General features: G+C 43.0%; 1 protein-coding gene across 8 annotated transcripts in view; it reads right to left on the bottom strand.

Moving 5' to 3' along the window:
- Positions 1-13,592, bottom strand: part of KLC1 (kinesin light chain 1) — a 97,463-nt gene that overhangs the window by 61,530 nt on the left and 22,341 nt on the right. The window lies entirely within an intron of this gene.

The raw sequence follows: 13,592 nt of genomic DNA, 5'->3' as shown, positions 1-13,592 counted from the left end.
AGAAATCCCTCTAATGGCCCATTTAGACAACAATTAATCGCTCAAAATTCGTTCAAAAGCCATCTTTTGAGCGATAATCGTTGTGTCTGAACGCATGGTCGTCATGCGCTATTCGCTCATCGCTAACTTTTAGCAAGCTAAAAATCAGCCATGAGCCTTATCAGCACCGCGCGCTGAGTTCTCAGCGGGATAACGCTGATGGTATTGTTTCAGCTTGTATCCCGCTCCGAGAACACAGCAGCTGTATACAGAAGACAGCGCTCTAGCTGTCTTCTGCATACCCCGCTCGGAGCACACAGCTGGATACCAGCTGAGTGCTCCGAGAACACAGCATCTGTATACAAAAGACAGCGCTCCCACTGTCTTCTGCATACAGCGGGAGTCTTTATTTACACACTAATAAACTCTTAAGTAGCTAACTAGCTACTTAAGAGCTTATGCAGTGTGAACGCTCAAAATGGTCGCTCAAACTGCCATTTCAGTAAATTTTGAGCGATCTTGTCGTGTAAATGCACACAACGATTATTGCTCAAAAGATTTCTTTTGAGCGACAATCGTTGTGTTTAAATCGGCTTTTGGATTTCCTGTAAACGGAGCCCAGCGTGGAAGTTAATTGTTTAATCGTTTTGTTTTTATTGTGAAATTTCTTCAATCGCACCCCCTGTGAGGGAGATTTTCTAGCTGATCAGCATGTAATAATTCGCTTATCTTTTTCTCAATAAAATCATTTGAAAGTAAAGAATATTGAATTCTTCAACCAAATCAGCAACACAACCAGTCACTTTGTAATTCTAGATTACAGATCAACCTGTCAGCTACGGGGTGGAAGGTGGGTGGAATAGTCTTATCTCCTGATCCATAGAAGGAACCAACCATAAGATTCTTTAATAGCAATACATTCCTGCCTTCTGTACTGTGGTTTTATTTGCTGCACCCATCTTCCAGAATTAATCCACATTTAATTAATCAGATCGACATTGCCAATTATGTCTGTCTTCTTGAATTTTTAGAAACTAACTTATACTACACCCTCCAACAACTTTAGTAGTTCAAGTATAATTGCAGAAGGTAAGCAACATTATAATGCGCCCACTGAAATCAATAGGGCCTTGCAGACATGCATTTGATCGCGGCGCTGGTCGGTGCTTTCCAGTACCGCGATTTTCAGTGCGATCTGCTTTATCTTTGTCTGTTTAGTGCACCTCATCACCAATCACAATAATTGGGTACACTAAAACTGTGAAAGTGGAATTGTGCTGCTTTGCCACGTTGATGTGTGAGAGGACCTTAAAGGCCCTTTTACACAAGGCGATTATCGTTCTCTCGCGGGGGGGTTTGAACAATAATCGTCCCGTGTAAAAGTATTCAGAAAGTGAACTACTGGATGAGAATCGTCCAGTCGTTAACTTTTAAGAAACTCAAAATCCGAAAGACACATCGTTCGGTGTAAATAGCAGCTGTTCAGTACTGAGCGTCCGCAGCTTACTGTGAATGGAGAGGGGAGGGGGAGAGCAGCGAATGAAGTCTTCTCCAGCTACCCTGGCCTCCTGCTAGCTGCTCTGTCAGCAATCCAGCAATGCTCGCTCCTGTGCAGAGTGAGCATCACAGGGATGAGTGTCGGGCATAGTTTGCCTGGCACTCGTTATATGTAAAAGGGCCCCAAGGCTCTCCTATTATATGGATGACCATTAAGGTGCTTTCACACATATGGAATATTTCGGTGGGGCACAGTGAAAATTGCATGTCCTGCAAAAATTCTGCACCAAAATCCGTATGGCTAATGAGCCAATTTTGATGCAGAATTACAAATGGCAGAATTCTGCTGGCAATTTTGCTTTGAGACGTGCAGATTTCCGCGATGGTAAATTCTACTCACTCCTGTGAAAGAATGTTTGCCCTTGGAAAAACACCCTTAAAGCCTCTGACACACTAGCATATTTGGATCCGTGCACATATACCCATTATAGCTTAAAGAGGATATGCACACTGCCGTTTCTTTCATATAGACTGATAGTCTGCGTGAAAATAACTTATCCCATGTCCTATGCTTGTCTGGATCACAGATAAGAATTAGCAAATAAGGGAGATGGAACAATACCTCCACAGCACCACCTATTGGAAGGCAGCAATCCCTAAAGTTAATGTTAGACTCTTTATGCAAGCCTTGTAACAATGACCTGGAAATGAAAGCAAAGTCAGAGCCTGAGCCCATGCACAGACAGCTGTTTCAGGGTTTTTGCCCCTCAGTGTGCATCAGGATTCTGGCTTTGCTGGAGAGGCGCCTGGGACAGGGGTCAGGAGCACTTTTCTCCTTAAGGAGATCACAGTCTAGGTGAGAAGAGTAAGAATGTGTGAGCCGCCCGTGTATTGGACAGCATATGGACAGGTGTCTGTGTGGCATCTGTTGAGAGCTGAGTCCGAACCTCTCGAGCGCAGCTCGCATACACAGCAAGTGTTCACCTGGCCTTAACCCAGATGGCCGTCATGAAATACTACATTCCCCTGCAATGGCGGCTGTGAGGAAACTGCCTGGCTAGCCATAGCTCTTTGTCAAAGTTGCTGGGAGGAGGTTCAGGCAATCACCTCAGTAGCTGCCTTTTAAAAGGGAGTGTCTTGATAAGACAATGCCTTTAAATTTGGCAAACAATATTGAATATTGCACATCTGGATTTTTTTGTTCTTTTAACCCTTTGCAATGCAATTTTGGATTCAGGGTTTCCTAGGGAGTTCTCTCTTTCTGCTATTATACAATGGCGCCATCTGCTGGCTAGAGCCAGTACTGTGGTATGGGACATGCTGGAGAGACACCCCCCCCCCCCCTCCCGACAACAGAGTGGCCAGTAATATACAGTAAGAATACCCTGCCGGACGTCTTCCAACATTAGAGCTGTACAGCCTTCAAATTAGAATGTCTTCAGACGTCAGACAGTGGATTGGAAAGGGTTAATCAGCTTTGTTGAATAAATCAAAGTAAAAGCTGAACTTGAACTGTTAAAAAATTTGCACAAAAAGGTAAGCAAAAAAGAAAAAAAAGTGATTATGCAAGTGCCACGGTTGTTCTTTATGTGGGTTTGCATGACACGATATACACTTTGATAATGAAGGAAACCAACAAGGAGTCACTAAATGGCAAAAAAAAAAGCTGACAGACCTCACAAGAGACGGGAAGAGCGAGCTCAAGGAATCAGATTCTTGTAAATCAGACATCACCAATAGCGCAAGTGTAAACAATGTAACATTGTGCAATAGGAAACCAGCAGTTATTAAGGAAATGGGAGTTCTTAGCTATGCTAAAGTCCTAACGAGCATCTGAAGTCTCCATACACAATGCAGATTACACAGAACATAAACATGTCATACTAGGTTATTATTACCAGGATAGAAATCCTGTAATGCACTGAACACAACTGCTGCCGACACGTGCAGATCCTCCAGCACTAAAGCCTTCGGGGTTTTTTTTTTGTTTTTTTTTTTAGTTTTGTTAAAAGTACAGGAATAAGAATGGGTTTCTCATTTTTTTCCCCAGACATGTTTATAAAGAATTTGCATAGTCATAGGTTGACGCGCTGATTTAAAAAAATAATATATTTAAAAAATGTATTTATTTATAAGGGGCATCTGGTGATCACGTGATCGCTGGGTCAAATAGCAGAAACATTTCCACCTTATCACTACGTAGCGCTCATTGAAACCTGCTATGTAGCCTACAAGAGAGATGGCAGGAGTGGTTATAAAACCTGAATCAGGATCCCATCCTTACATCCTTAGCCCCCACCATGCCAGTGGTTATAAGGCAGAAGTTGGAGGATCGAGCAACCATATATACAGCTATACAAATAAAGGACAACCAGATAGACAGCAGTGGGGAAGTGGAGGCAGCCGACAGGATGAGAAGAGCAATCAAAAATAATGCATTCTCCATAACCTAAGTTAATTAAGTTGCTATGGAAAAACCATGGACAGAGCAGCAATCATCTTTATAGGAAAGCTGCAACTGGATTTACGCAGGCGACATTCATGTTTCCGTGTGCATTAAAGTGCTCACTTGGCAGGAGCAAACCTGAGCATCTGTCTGTGAATGGGAGAGAGCCGAAGCCGGAAGCCCGTCTTGTATCCAAGCCAAAGGGGGGCTACATAGGGGGCACCAGTATTTAGGATTACCTACTACACATCTACTTCATCTAATGAAGTGGAAGGAAAACTAATGTTGCTATTACACCAGCATTGCTTCTCAGCAAAAGGCAGGAGGAGCTGCACAGATTGCAGCTGGCACTTGGACGTAGTTTAATGACAAGAGTCTAGCTGCAAGGCTGTAATCAGCACTTCTGCCCATGCAAGACACAGAGGAGAAACACTACTGCGTCATAGAAGCAGTGGGGAGGGGGGGAAGAAATAAAAAAAAAAAAATCGGGAGAGATGCAAAAATCTTGCACAAAATTGAACCCCATTCAATGTCACAATGTCTTATCTTTGGCATTCCCTCAGAATGCCTCGCCCATTGTTATCAATGGGGCTGGATAGCACATTGCGCAATGTGCACATGAGTGCGATGCAAGGTTTCCCACTGAAAACAATGGGAAACATCTGCCAATCCTTCAGCTGCGATGGAGGATCACAACTGTAATGATGAGATAGGAGGCATTTTTGAGCAGGAATTTTGATCCCACACCATATTTTTACTATCATGCGGGATTTAAGCCTCATCAGGTCCTTATTGGGTTAAAACTGGCAAGTCACAAATTGTTTATTTGTAGGCTAGGTTTTATGGTGGTCATGTCACAATAGTTCACCTTCATTTGTAGGCTTTGTTCTAGTTTGATGTTCACTTTTAGGGCGCCTACCCACTTGCGTTGCCGATTTTCGCTGCGTTTTTTGCAGCCCTCCATTGACAATCATGGGTGCATTAAGAGAAAAATAAGGAGACATATGCAACTGACAGTTCCTATGTGAAAAAACCCCACGAAACGGAAAAAAACCCCAGATGGACAAGAACACATTCTATACTAATTGCTCTTGAGAAAAAACGCAAAATATCGCAGGGAAAAAAAAAAAAAAAAATCGCCAGTGGGTAGGCGCCCTTAGACTGCTTTGACATCACATGGATGACATCATCACGTTAATCTCTGTTGACTACTGGCTTTGATTTACCGAACATATCAAATAATTTTATAACAATGTCATTATAGAACGTTTATTGGCCTGTCGTCAACTATTGTAATGATCTCACAAGGTTTGTCAATATTTATAGGCTTGTTCTATACTAAGATGATGTCAGTGTCCCAGATGTCTTCATTGCTAGGTAGTTTATTGTGATGAGGCTGCAATAGTTTATTATTATACTGTGGACTTCTAGGATGTCACAATACAGTTGATATTTATTTACGGGCAGTGTCGCATCGTGTTGGCAGTAGTATTTATGCCAATTACTAGGCTGTGATGCATTGTGATGATATCACACTTCTGTAATGATGCTATTTGGGTGTGTTTTTATTAGGCAATGGACTATTGTGTAGTGACTATTAGGATTTCACTATGGCATTTGCCTTTAGAGGCTTTTTTTCAATTATGCTTGTCACAAAATGGTAAGTTTCTATTTCCCATAGGCTGCGGACTACTGTGAGGATACCTCTATAAAAACATAAAGAGCCACTGTCTCCCCTATGCTACTACAGCAGCCCGCATCTCCAGAAATGTTAAGACAGAATCAAAAGCATTGCTTATAAACATTTCCAATCTTCCTCCTCATTTAAGGATTTTGTTATTTCTAGACTTTTTGTAGTAAATATGGGTGACAACCAGTTTGCCTGCCATTACAACCTGCATGTTTAGGCCCCATTTACATGCAAAGATGATCACTCACTTTCATTCTCCCTATTTTTTGAACAAAGTTTGAGCGATCATTTTGCATAAACTACTAATGGGCACTAATACCCATTAGTAGGTTATTAGCTTCATTTGCGTGTAAATGAGCCTCCTTGCGCTGTATGCAGATAACAGCAGGTGGTCTGTTATCTGCATACAGCTCCATTGTTCTCCTGCAGGACAGCAGCTGAAAACAATGTTATCAGTGCTCCCGTGGAGAATTACAGCCTATGGTCCCTGCAATCGGCTGGCCGGCCCGAAGAATGATTTTTACGCTGAACTAAAAATGATCGTTCAGCCGAAAAGCAAACAATAGAAGCATTTACACATAACGATTATCGCTCAAAGACATTGTTTAAACGAATTGTGAGCGATAATAGTTGTGTAAATGGGCCTTTATCCAGGTTCTTCACACCATTGAAAAGCATATATGCAAATTTATCCTCCTCATGCATGCAGGAATCTAGCAAAGCTGAAGGACTACCACAAATAGTCATGATCATACAGTCACCTATCTTTCCCAGACAACATAGGCAGCAGATAGAAAATGGTTATTCTCTCATTGCTATTGCCATCACCAAAGAAAACAAGAATACTGATAGATACATTAAAAGGGCCACTCCAGCCAAAACATTCAGCCATCCTTGCACCTCTCACCTGATATCTGTCACACTCTGGATGTCTCTGCTGTGTACTGCAATTACTTCCATGCAGTGCAGTCTCCTGTCTGTTACTTATCAGGCATTACCTTGATGTTTAGACCTCTCCCCAGAATCAGAATTTGGAACTGGGCACAAACATCAATGTGGGTCTACAGATTTGTCTTTCCCTGCTTTACATATTCCAGTCCAAAAGGAATCCCTATTCTAACAGGGACCTGAAGCAGGATCCCATCCTTACGAACCTTAGCCCCCACCATGCCAGTGGTTATAAGACAGAAGTTGGAAGATTGAGTAACCATATATACAGCTATACAAAAAAGGACAGCCAGACAGACAGCAGTGGGGAAGTGGAGGCAGCCGACAGGATAAGAAGAGCAATTAAAAATAATGCATTCTCCAAAACCTAAGTTAATTAAGTTGCTATGGAAAAACCATGGACAGAGCAGCAATCATCTCTATAGGAAAGCTGCAACTGGATTTACGCAGGCGACATCCATGTTTCCGTGTGCATTAAAGTGCTCACTTGGCAGGAGCAAACCTGAGCATCTGTCTGTGAATGGGAGAGAGCCGAAGCCGGAAGCCCGTCTTGTATCCAAGCCAAAAAGGGGTCTACATAGGGGGCACCAGTATTTAGGATTACCTACTACACATCTACTTCATCTAATGAAGGGGGAAGGAAAACTAAGGTTGCTATTACACCAGCATTGCTCCTCAGCTAAACGCAGGAGGAGCTGCACAGATTGCAGCCGGCACCTGGACTTCTAGGTTCAATGACTACAAGAGTCTAGCTGCAAGGCTGTAATCAGCGCTTCTCAATAGCAGCTTTCACGTGGCCGAGAATCTCAGGCTAGTTGGGCGAGTTGCGAGACTCACGCGAATATGAACCTCCATTGAATGTAGCCATATACATGAGCAATGGCATGTGCTATCTTTTTGCATTCCTGGGGGACGCATTACCCATTGTTTGCAATAGGACAGTAAAACATCACACGCCGTCCTATGTGCACGCGAGCGCATTGTGAGGTTTACCATTGTAAACAATGGGAAACACTTGCCAATCCTCTAACGCACCTGAAAGCTGCGCCGAAGGATTGCTCCTTTGCATTTATACGAGTGAGCGCGATATCAGTCTGAGAAACTCGGACCGACATCACACTTCTAAAATTATGATGCTCACTACCAGTCTGTTGCAAATTGTGAGGAAAAATAAATAAATAAATATAAAAAAAAAAATAGAAAAATTGCATCTCACCTGCATGTACATATGAGTGCAATGCGATTTTTTTTCTCTTCTTACGCATTGAAAATAAATGGGCAAGATTTGTGCGGACTCACAGAAAAATAGCACATGCCTCTCTACAGAGTCACTGCGGAACCCCCCCCCCCCAAAAAAAAACAACACACATGTAAATAGATCCATTGAAGTCAATGGAATCTATTTCAGTGAGTTTTGCGCATTTTGCAACACACAACACTCGCCAGAAACGGAGTCGTGTGAATGCATCCTAAACATCAATTTAGAATGACCGTCCTCCTCTGAATCATAATAGGAAGTGTCCCTGACGCCGGAACCAGACGCTCCATATTGCTTAAGTCTCTGGCAGGCACGTCCGTCATCACTGCAGCTAATTCTGATGCAGTATTCCATGTCACTTCCTGGATCGAATGCTTTCTCAGGGCTCATTCACGTGGGTTTAGGTCACGTAATACGACTGAAAAATCACATATCCCCTGCGTATGTCAGCCCTTTTGGGAGTTTTTTCATTCGTCAATACGAAGTATTGACATGCACCACAAAGAATGCAGAAGGGCCCATTGTTTAGATGCGCAGGTCCCTTGACATTAATAGTAAGTTCAGCACGTAATACGCACCAAAATAGAACAATGGTTCTACACACTACATAGTATGCCCATGTGAATGAGCCCTAAGGTCTTTGGTCAGCGCAGTCAACAGACTTGGACTCTATCTTGTGGTGCCTCCTGAAGCGGAATGATCCTGTGAAAGTACCTTAAGATTTATGTTTTTGGTGCATAGTTTAGTGCAAGCCCTACCTGCTCAATTTGTGAGTTTCCCAAAAATGTGGCGTGGCCACTCTAGAGGAACGTATTTATACATAGTTTACCCCAGAACCTGGTGTAAATGATACCCAGAATCTACATCAGCTCCTACCTGGCATAGATTTCTGTGTGGGCACATGGAGGAGCTGCGACGCACTTAATACATGAAGATGCAGGCGCCAATTAATATTACCCATGTCAGCGCATGATGCGCCTAAAATATGAAGACCTGTGCAAGAAATGCCAGTATTAATAAATCACCCCCCAAGTCTCTGTTTAGAATTAGCTTTCTCCCCTCCCCAAAAAGTAAAAAGGTCCATGAAAGGGTGTCCTGGGCTAGGAACAAGTCTTTTTTTCCTCCCAGAGAACTTTATTTTGTCAGTGATAGCAGCCATATTGATTCTCACTCAGGTTTCCCAAAATTAAATACAGGTAAAAAGAAGAATTATGCCCAAAGCACACGGGCGTATTTGCACTTCAGGATCCGGAGTAAGCGTTCGCCTCCGTATCCAGCAGCAAATACTGCCTATAGACATGCTATGTAAAATGCTTCTCCATGCCCATGAGCGGAAGTCAAATGAGGGGAGAAAATCACAGCATGTCCTATTCACGTCAGCCTGCAACAGCGACTGAGACCAGTGTGAGGGACCTGAATGCCGGCTGCTAGGTGAGTATTATAAGACACCTCCGAAAATAGGACACTGCCTCTTTTGGGGCAAAAAATGTAAGACTGTCTTATTTTTAGGATCCAGTGGTCCATGGAGGAGCACATGTACAAGGTACTGATGAGTCACTCCCACACCCTCCTTATATTGAGGGGAGCAGCCGCTTAGTACTATTCTTGTACAAAAATCAGCATATACAGGGTGTCAGGCCGCATGGTATGTGTAGTGCATCCTGCCCTATATTTGTCTTTTTTGTGATTTTAATTGATGCTAGCATAGAGACCTACGTAAACAAGGGCCCTTGACGCGGCTTGTGTATTTTGGCCAAAATATTAACCAATACCTCGTGTTTATTGGTATTTATGAGTAACATGTAGTGCGGCTGTGAATGCTGGAAGAGCCCAGGATGCCAATGTGGGTCACCAATGAGGCGCAGGGAAGAGCATTGGATTAAAACATGGCATCATTAATAGATTATAATCCTACCTGGTGCACTACACATACCATGTAGCCCGACACCCTTTATATGCTTTGTGTACAAGAATAGTACTAAGCAGCTGCCCCTCTCACTATAAGGAAGGAAGGAGTGGTTGCTCATCAGTACCTTACACCTATGTAATGACTCCTCCATATAGCAGTCTGGCTCATGTTTGGGATGTGGTGTTTATACCTGCCCTCTTGTACCAGCTTATAAGTACATGCCCACCTTCTGTGATTTTTTTTCATGCATTTGTAAAAGTACAGAAGCAATAATCATGAGCCCCCAATGATCGTCCCGTGTAATGTACCTAAAACATAGACCTCTTCTCATGCAATAAACAGCAATGTTGGAAGGTAGACCCTGATGGAAAGGAGGTGGCGTCTTGTTAGAATTACCAAGGAGAAGACAATCTCAGATCTCGTATAGAAGCATGGGCCCTTAGGAGAAATACAAATCACACCAGCCTGATGCGATATCAAATGATTTCTAATGTATTTAAAGTTGCATGTGGTTTATATATCATAAATGACATCACAGGAAATGTATATACCTCCAAAACTAATAAGAATACATGATAGGCTAAAACCAAAATGATTAACATAAGTTACACCTTTTAAAGGTGTAACTACAACATACAAAGAAACAGTTATTTCATCAGGAGGGAATCCAAGGGAGGGAGTATCTTATCTTCTGTCTTACCCAGTACCACTCACTGGTATATGGAAATGGTTACATTTAACCCCTTCACTACTTATACTAGCAGGATGCTATATCTTTCTAATCTACGATCCAATAGCAAAAGCAATTAACTGATCTATTGATCTACAATTTTCTTAACACGATCTCATTGCGGCTTACAATGGTTCCCTTGAAGACGTCCAATGCAAAAACTATCTTTTGCTGCATTATCTCAGATGTAGCGACAATGCATCTACCCACTGCACCCACACATCATCTGAGAAAACGCAGAAAAAGATAGTTTACCTAAATGCAGGAATCCGACCGAAAAACAGCAGTATAGAGTTTCTAAAATGGGAAGCTCTGAACGGGGAATATGTTACACATTAACGGGCCAGGACAGCGCTCAGCCGTGGCCTGCCTCTCTATTATGGTTTGATTTATTGCCTAATTAAACATGGTCAATGCTGACTGCGGAGGTCAAGGGCGGCTAGAAGAGAACTGAATCATTGCCCTTCATGAAAAAAAGTGACAGCTTTATGTCACCAGCGCATAAAACTGCTCAGCTGTACAGACATTCAATAGCTGCAGCTCTGATGGGGACCGCCAAATAAAGTTAGTTTATATACTGACAAAACAGGACAATTGCCTCAAAAAGTGGGGTGGGGAGGTTTACAATGCTCCAGTAGTGAGAGGGTTACACATCTGTAATCTAGATGGAATACATTGATCCGATAGAACATAACATAATGCGGCATGTATAATATTAGGCTATCAAAATGTCTCTGACCCGTTGAGGCATGAACTCCACAACCCCCTGGAGATGTCCTGTGGTACCAAGATGTTAGCAGCAGATCCCTTACATCCTGTACCTTGTGAGGAGAGGCCTCAAGGAATCACACTTGTTTTTCCATTAAACCCCACAGATGCTCGTTCAGACTGAGATCTGGGGAGTTTACAGAGCAAGTAGTCACCTTGAACTCTTTGTCCTGTTCCTCAAACAATTCCTGAACAGTTTTTACAGTATGGTAGGGCCATTATCCTGCTGAAGAGGTCACTGCCACTAGGGAATAGCATGGCCATGGAGGGTCTACAGCATCTGTACAAGCTACAAAACACTTGTACATCATGTCAGAGTAATATCCTGATAAATTCAGGAACCAAGATTTCCTGACATTACATTGCCCAGAAACTCAGGACCTCCGCCAGCGCTGTCCATAGATTCTCACAGGGGGAGAGGGAGATATCTCCCCTCCGTTTCGCCCTGCTCTCCCCCGCAGCTACGTGCCTGCTGCCGGCACCCGAACCTGCAGTCTCAAACGGGGGAGATACTCGCTAAAGGCAATGCTCGCTCATCTCTAGATCTGACAGTTTAATCTGCAGCAGAATGCCCAAGCTGAGCCTCAGGGTTCCGTAGGTAGTTTTAGCTTTTAAGTCAATGGGGCAAATCCACATGCGGCCTCATGATATGGAAACCGTACCAGCTGAATTAAATGATGGCGGAGATGCCAGCCTGAAGCTATTCCATCAATAGGTGAAGTGGCAGTGCTAACACAATGCCAACACAGGATTATCCACTGGACAGTGCCAGCCCTGCAATAGTATCCATACGCTAATTACAACAACAGTGCCCACTGACTAATATGCTAGCCTGATAAGTGCACACAGCGTGATATCGTCTCTACAAAGATATCGCAGCTTTGTCCTCACGATGTTGTAGCGACAGCGAGTGCATGCGAGAGTCACACAGCAAGTACACAATGATGTTGTGTACTTGCTGCGGGCCACCGATTGTTATGCATGCACACTTAATATGCGCCAAGATAGAACATGCTGCGATTTTTATTGAGCGCATTTTTCACGCAATGTGTGTGATCGGCAGCATGCAAGCCTATGGTAGATTGGTATAGCGTATTACGAATGCAAAATATGCTGTAACACGGTCGTGTGAAGAAACCCTTAGATCTTAAAGAAACTTCTCCCCCCAGCTCCCTGATTATTCACAAAAAAAAAAAACCTGATAAAAATCAGCCTGGAGAGGGTTTAGATTACATGCAACCCATAGAAGTCTATGGATAGAGTAGGAGGAAGCAGCTGCAGAGAGCGCAACACAGACATACACAGCTATAGTGATCAGTACTGCTGTGTAATGTCTTCCATGCTGCTGCTTCTGAGGGTGTGCTCTAAAGAGATAGGGGAGCAGAATCTCCTCTTCTCCGTGTGTGCAGTATATGGGAGACATTATAATGGCCAGTCTTCGCCTCCAAGCTTACGGAAAACTGAGAATTTGTAATAGAGCCTGCAGAGGTGAAAAATGCAGAATGTGAGTCATATAATAGAAATAGTGTTATTCTTCACGCGCACACACCAGAATATTCTGCCAATGAAGTCAGCAGGTATACAGCTTGAAATGCTTGACTTTACATCTAACACAACATCCTTGCCATTACATTAGATACAAATTCGAGGAAGCATTAAACTTTCTCCCATTACTACAGTATCAGGTGTCCCAGTGATCAATGAATAGTAGCTACTACAATTTTACCAATCTTTGCTGCTGTGACCTTTGGTCTCCTCTGAGTATATGAAGGTTACTCGGGCCTTGGGAAGCACAAAACTAGAAAACGGACAGTTGAGTTCAGTTCCTCTGACAGACAAGTTTACGGCAAGGCTCTTCTTCAGTGAGGTCCATTCTGTAGGATCATATGAAGGCCAGACACAGAAATGTCCATAGCATTCTGCACATGACATAGCAGGGTGTAGGCCAGCAGTAATTGTGGGATCACTAGGCTAGGCCTGCCACCAGGACTTCTTATCACTAGACTTGGCTTTCAAATGATCCATAACTTGATATGCATATAAAACCTGAAAAACTGAACCCTGAAAACTGGCAATCACAATAATGATATAATCTAGAAGATCAAGGCTAAAGCCGAGCAGATATTCCCATGAGGACAGATTATCTGCAGGTAAAACAGCGAGTATAATATAATGCGCAATGTAATTCCTGCATTCCACCACATGGACACATTTAGACATCACTTCCACCTAAAAGCTAAATAGTCCTTAACGTGTCCTCTAGTATCAGGTTGTGCTGTGGGAGGCAGGTTTAAGGAGATTTTCCAGAATTTAAGAAAAAAAATAAATTCTATGGCCATGAACTGTGGTAAAAGAAAGATATAAGCC

This window comes from Eleutherodactylus coqui, chromosome 6, assembly GCF_035609145.1.
Source record: "Eleutherodactylus coqui strain aEleCoq1 chromosome 6, aEleCoq1.hap1, whole genome shotgun sequence".
NCBI classification, from domain to species: domain Eukaryota; kingdom Metazoa; phylum Chordata; class Amphibia; order Anura; family Eleutherodactylidae; genus Eleutherodactylus; species Eleutherodactylus coqui.
Note: the sequence above shows the minus strand (reverse complement) of the source record. Positions and strands in the feature narration are given on the sequence as shown.